The sequence below is a fragment of the Apium graveolens genome, chromosome 4 (assembly GCF_009905375.1).
Source record: "Apium graveolens cultivar Ventura chromosome 4, ASM990537v1, whole genome shotgun sequence".
NCBI classification, from domain to species: Eukaryota; Viridiplantae; Streptophyta; class Magnoliopsida; order Apiales; family Apiaceae; genus Apium; species Apium graveolens.
Window position 1 is genome coordinate 12601035 of NC_133650.1, and position 6871 is coordinate 12607905.

Genomic DNA, 6871 nt, shown 5'->3' on the forward strand with positions numbered 1-6871 from the left:
GGGGTCATATTTAGTATTTTATTCCACAGTGTATATTATTTCATTATTTAGCAGTTAGTGACTCCCAAATCTAGACCCCAAATTTGGAGGGCGTTACAGGTTCCAACTTGTGACGCCCTCAAATCTAGGGTTAAGATCGAGGACTTACAACACAACTTATATATATATACTATACATAATTCAATAATGTAACAACCCTGAGAATGCTATGAGGATCTTTACATGATAAGGGATGAAACAAGATAACAAAATACCGAAATACTAGTTGTACCAGGATAATAAAAAAACACAATTTCAGTGGAACACAGTTGTACCAAAATACCAAAATTTGATTATCTAATTTAATTTATTCGATTTGATCAAGTTCAAATATTTGCTTTTGCGTAATTATACAAAATTTCAATTCTTTGATTTCAAATGTTTTAATTCCCTATTATTACATAATTAAATAATAATTTGTTTATTATATATTAAAGCTTTATAAAAAAACCCAAATATAAATAATATTTTACAAAAATACCTTCTCTTTCAAAACTATTTTCTACGAAATAATTTTCACAATTTTATAACCATATTTGTAACTAAGATAAATCAAAATCGATAGCAAATGCAACTTCTAGATTCAGTAATAAAATTAATATTCAATTGCATAATGCTTTGTTGTACAAATTGCATCAAATTAATCAAATGCAACACGAAACACAATAAAAAATATGCTTTAATACTTTTTCTGAAAATAAAATAAAAGTATAACGACCTTGTACTTCTATTTTAATTAATTAAACGTTAATGCCATGTTTAATGTAAATTATATGTTATGTGGTAATTATTGCTTATGTGTTTACTATTATATATGCTCTTAATTGTCAGATCGATTTAAAGGCTTAAAAAGAATTATTTCTATTTATCCTATTAAAGGAGATATGAATAGTTAATTTTCAAAAATATAAATTTAATTTTAAAAATTATTTTTATTATTTCATAATTATTATAATTATTTTTAAGAATTTATAAAATTGATAAAAAAACATTTTTATCAAAACTTAATTTTTATATAATTTTGGAGCATAATTAATTTCTAAATTATGTAATAAATTCAAAAATCATTTTCTATTTATAAAAATTTTATTTTATTAGTTTTAGAATATTCTGATAATTAAAAAATTACTTTGAATATGTTCCAAGACTTCTATTTTCAAAATTGGTTCGTTAAATATGGAAACCGAATAAGTTACGGTAGCTGAGTTGTGGGTTAAATACGCGTGGCTTTGTGTAACTACAATAGGAGTTAACTCTAGTTTATTTTATTATTAAAAAACCACCACCTGTAGTTTTCTATTCAACAGAACATCGAGTTGTCCCATCTCTTAAATCTCCATTTTCCGTCTCTCTCGATCTCTGCTCTCTTTGTTCCCTCATCTCTCTCGTTCTCTCCCTCAATCTCTCTCTCTCTCTCTCTCATTCTCGATGAATCTCTCTATCTCTCACCGCCGCACTCTTTCCTTCCTTGGTAATTCACTCTGTTCTATCTCTTCCCTCCTCTCTCTTTCTTCTCTTCCCCTCATTCCTAAATTTCATTCTTATTCTATTTTTGTGAAATAAGCGAAGTGCTTGTATGATTGTTCGTTGGTTTAAATTTCAGTTTTGTGTGGATATTGAATTGGGTTTGTGTGTATAAATTGAACTGGTTATTGTAATTAATGAGGATTGATGTTTGTTGGTTCAAGCTTCAGTTTTGGTTGTACTTTGAAGTGATGTTATGAATCTATTCAGATGTTAAACTAGGTTATACCTCTGGTTTTCATGTTTATTCCGGTGAGTCTGGAGGTCCCATTTCTGTTGAACTGAGTTATGTTTGGATCTTTTTTTTGGGTTTGTATTAGAATAGTATTGTACAAGCGGATAATCCAATAAATAAAGGAAGTGCTGCCAATTTTCGACAAAACTTCTTAATCATCATCGACTATCTGGTTCTAATATACAATTGGTATTTTCCAAGTGATAATAGTATGCTTAGTGTTATCCACAATCTGTGCAGAAACAAACCAATATGTGTATATGTGTATGAAAAAAATGAACAAACAGAGTAACAGAAAAAGAGGAGAGAAAGATATAATCCGAGTCCAGTGCAGAACTGTCTCCTTATAGCTTATTAGCCCTCACCATCGTGTGCGAGCGAAAATCCTTCCAGGATAAAACGGATTGCAGTGATGTAGAACAACACTCTTAGGAGCTTAAAACAGAGCAAGAAATTATCACCGAAGGAGAGAGAGGTAGGGTTTTGTGTTTAGAGGCGAATGTGGTTTTTTGGTGTATCTAACCCGAACGCCCTATATGTGTATATATAGGTGTAGATAGACTTGTGCGCTACTCTTTTCTATAATTAAATATCATTAATTATGGAATCAGTGTAATACTTACAAGCTACTCTATTCCATAAATAATATGAAACAGAATCAGATTAAATATATCAAGACATACATCATAGAAATTAATCTGACACAAAATCAAATTAATTTATGCCATCATATTTGAGCCAAATTCTAGTGGAAAATAATAATTTCCATTATTAAGAGAATATCATCATATCTCACACATCTTTTAGTCATAATGCTCAAAATATGACTTACCAATATGGGACTTATATATATATTTTCCAACAATCCCCCACATGGGTGAGATTGGTGATCTTAGTAGCACACACCAGATAGATAGACAGACATACACAAGGTTTGACTTGGTGATAGTTTCTTCGATCAGATATAACATATGATAGGTAGATAATGCTCCTCGAACCTTCGCTCGAGTAAGCATACCGACTTTAATGGTAGACAGTAGACGTGCTTGTCCTTGAATGTTCGATCGTTTGTGTAAACGATGATATACTTATCACTATATCTTTTATGACTCGTTCAGCTCTCATGGGTATGTCCATTTTGGCCATAGAACATTTTCCTGGTTCTACAGGAGTTTCTAAAGAATTGTGCCTCGAAATTCTCCTTTGAAGTGGCCCCACTTCTCTCCCACATATGTGATCTTTATCTTATAGAGTAACCCTTATTTACTCAACTGAATTCCATATGTACACTTCTGAACTTCATATATTCATCGAAGATCATTAAAAGCATAAAGCTTATCCTCGTACCTTACGGGTCTCACTGTTTCTCACCATAGGAACAGGCCAGGGGTTACCCCCATAGTGATTTGGTCATCATTATTTAGTTGTCCCATTGAACCAAGTTCTTGGAATCTCCATTCAATAATGGTTGGGTGTCCACCATGATACCGTTAAGCAATAGGCTTAAGGCCCAAATCTCTCGATGATTTCTCAACCACTTCTCTTGATAAACCTTTGGTTAGCGGATCCGTGATATTATCCTTTGACGATATATATGGAATGGTAATAATTTTAGTTGAGGTTAATTGTCTAATGGAACTATATCATCGTCATATATGACTGGACTTTCCATTATACATCGTGCTCTGTGCTCTGCCAATTGTGGATTGACTATCATAATGTATCCCTATGTTAGTCATACTTGGAATATCCTTCAGAAACTGGCATAGATATTCAGCCTTTTCAGCGCATTTATCTAGTGCCATGAACTTAGCTTCCATCATGGAATCAGTTATCACTGTTTTCTTGAAGGATTTCCATGATACTGCCGCTCCGGCTAGTGTAAATACGTATCCACTCGTAGACTTTAGTGCCTTCTTGCTAGATATCCAGTTTGTGTCAGTATATCTCTCTAATACTGCTGGATATCTGCCATAGTGCAGTCCATAGTCTCGAGTTCCCCTCAAATACCTCAGTACTCTTATGATTGATTTCAAGTGATCAGCTCCCGGATTACTCGTAAATCTACTCAACATGCTAATTGAGTATGTAATGTATGGTCTTGAACAACTCATAAGGTACATCAGACTTCCGATTATTCTCGAATATTCCACTTGGGAGACTCCTACACCTTTATTCTTGGACACCCACTTGCTACCTAATGGTTTACAACCGGTTTGAAAATCTACTAATTCCCAAGTATTGTTCTGCATAATCGAATCAACTTCGTTCTTGATGGCCTCTTTCCACATAGGCCCATCCGGTAAGGTAACCGCTTCCTTATAGGTTTTCGGATTACTTTCTTCGAGCAAATATGTCATAATTACAGACCCATAGGATTTCTCCGTATGTTGTCTTTTGCTCCTTCTCACAACCCTCACATTTCCGTCTTCACTTTCTTCACTCTCATTATTATCATCTATAGACTCATGAGTTTGTTTAGACGTCGTAGGTTGTTCGTTTCTTGGATTACATGGAAACGTTGTCTCAAAGAAAGAGGCGTTCCTTGATTCCATAATGGTATTCTTTTAAATATCAGGAATCTTAGATTCGTGAACAAGAAACCGATATGTAGTGCTATGTGGAGGATATCCGATGAAGATACAATCCACAGTCTTTGGACCAATATTCACCTTTTTAGGTGTAGGGATTAGTACCTTTGCAAGGCACCCCCACACTTTCAAGTGTTGATAACTTGGTTTCTTTTTCTTCCATAATTCATAAGGACTTACATCCTTTTCCTTGCATATCATAATATTTAAGATATTATTTGTGCTTAAGATGGATTTCCCCCACATCGAATGTAGAAGTCCAGAGCTTAACAACATCGCCTTCATCATCTCTTTAAGAGATCGATTCTTCCTCTCAACCACACCATTTGACTGAGGGGATTATGGTGCAGTGACCTCATGGATTATACCATATTGCGAACAGAATTCCCCAAAGGGTTCAACATATTCACCTCCACGATCACTTCGTATTATTTTGATTTCCTCAGATTGTTGTGTCTTAACTTCTTCCTTATAGATTTTAAATTTATCTATAGCTTCGTCTTTGCTTTTCAACAAATATACATAGCAGTATTTTGTACAGTCAACTATGAATGTAATAAAATACTTGTTTCCTCCTCTTGTTGGAGCGAATTTTAAATCACACATATTGTTATGTATTAGGTATAGCACTTCGGTGTTTCTTTCCACATGTTTAAATAATGATCTCGTTAATTTTGCCTCACCAAAAGTATGACACTTATGTTTTAAATCAATTGTTAATTTTGGTATATATTCTTTTACACTTAACCTTCGTAGAGTGTCATAATTAACATGTCCTAATCTAGCATGCCATAAATTAGGAGACTCAAGCAAGTAAGTAGAAGAATTCTTCATTTCTTATCGTCCTTAATGGACATAACATTGAGCTTAAAAAGCCCACCGGCTACTTAACCTTTACCTACAAACATACCACTCTTAGAAATAACAACTTTATCTGACTCTATTACAATACGAAAGCCATGTTTATTCAACATAGAACCAGACACCAGGTTCTTGCGGATATCAGGCACAAAAAGTACATTCTTCAAAGTCAGATTCTTTCCAGTGGTAACCTTCAGAATCACCATGCCTTATCCTTCAATTATAAGTTACAGAGTTCCCCATGTAGAGCTTCTCACCAGTATTAGAAACTTTGAGGCTATAGAAAATCGCCTTGTTCGAGCAAACATGCCTTGTAGCTCCAGTATTAATCCACCATTCCTTTGGATTTGAGCCAACGATGATCACTATCAGTATCTGATTCAGTATCAAGATTTGAGTCATCATCAGAATTTGATGATTCAGTATCTGACTTAGCAATCATGGCTTTCCTTTTGGAGTAGCTTTTCCTCCTAGCTTTCTCCTTTGGCTTTTTTCAACTTTGAGTGCAATTGGTCTCGGTTTTGATCCTTTCCTCTTGCTCCTTTGCTCCATCTCTAGTTCATGAGTTTTCAGAACTCCATAAATCTCATCTACAGGTGTGATGTTGAGTTGATAGTTATCCCTGATCGATTTGACTTTAAAGTCCCACTTTCAGGAAGAGCAAGTACGAACTTCAAGTTTGAGTCTTCCAAGTCATGTTCTTTATTGACAAGGGATAAGTCATTCAACAACTTCTAAAATCTGTCATAGATCTCATTTAGGGATTCATTGTCCCTTCAGTTAAAGTGCTCATATTCTTGAGTAAGCACTGTCCTCCTGTTTTTCTTGATAGCGGTTGTACCTTGACACTTTACTTCTAAAGCATCCTATATCTCTTTTGCTGTTTTACATCCAATGACTTTATTGGACATAACACTATCAAGACTGCTGTTCAGGATATGTCTAACCTTAGCATCCTTCATGATTGACGAGATATCTTCAGAAGTGTAGTCCTTACTGTCTTTGTCTATCATCTTCTCTGGTTCTCCTTCAACCGAAACAATAACCTTCATTGGTTTATGAGGACCATCATAGATCCTGCTTAAGTATTCTACATCTGTGGCTTCCAAACACATGGCCATCCTGACTTTCCAGATTGTATATTCATGCACTTTCAAGATGGGCACCTTGATTGCTTCATACCTACTCATGTTGCTGCTTATCTGTGATGTGGTTGGGGTTGTGGCTTCAGATCCAAATTTTGTGTTTCTTCTTCTCCTTTGTCTGATATGGTTGATCAATCTTCAGATCTTAAACTGTTTGTACGTTAACAACAAGCTCAGATACCAATTGTTAGGTCCCTAATCAACTATAGAGAGGGGGGTGAATTCAGTTAATACGATCAACTAGATAAAGCTTCAACATAATTAAACAGTTTTTATTTAAATATTATAAAAACTTATTACACAAGTACTCTCTCGAAAGGATGAACAAATATCCTTGAGAGCTGCTAGGATGAAAGATATAACAATGTCGCAATGCATATAGCATGAACCTAAACTATGCTTTTATAGAGCACATCTACCAATGTATAAGAAATCCTGTTCTAGTAACTAATAAGGAAACCTATACTATTACTTTT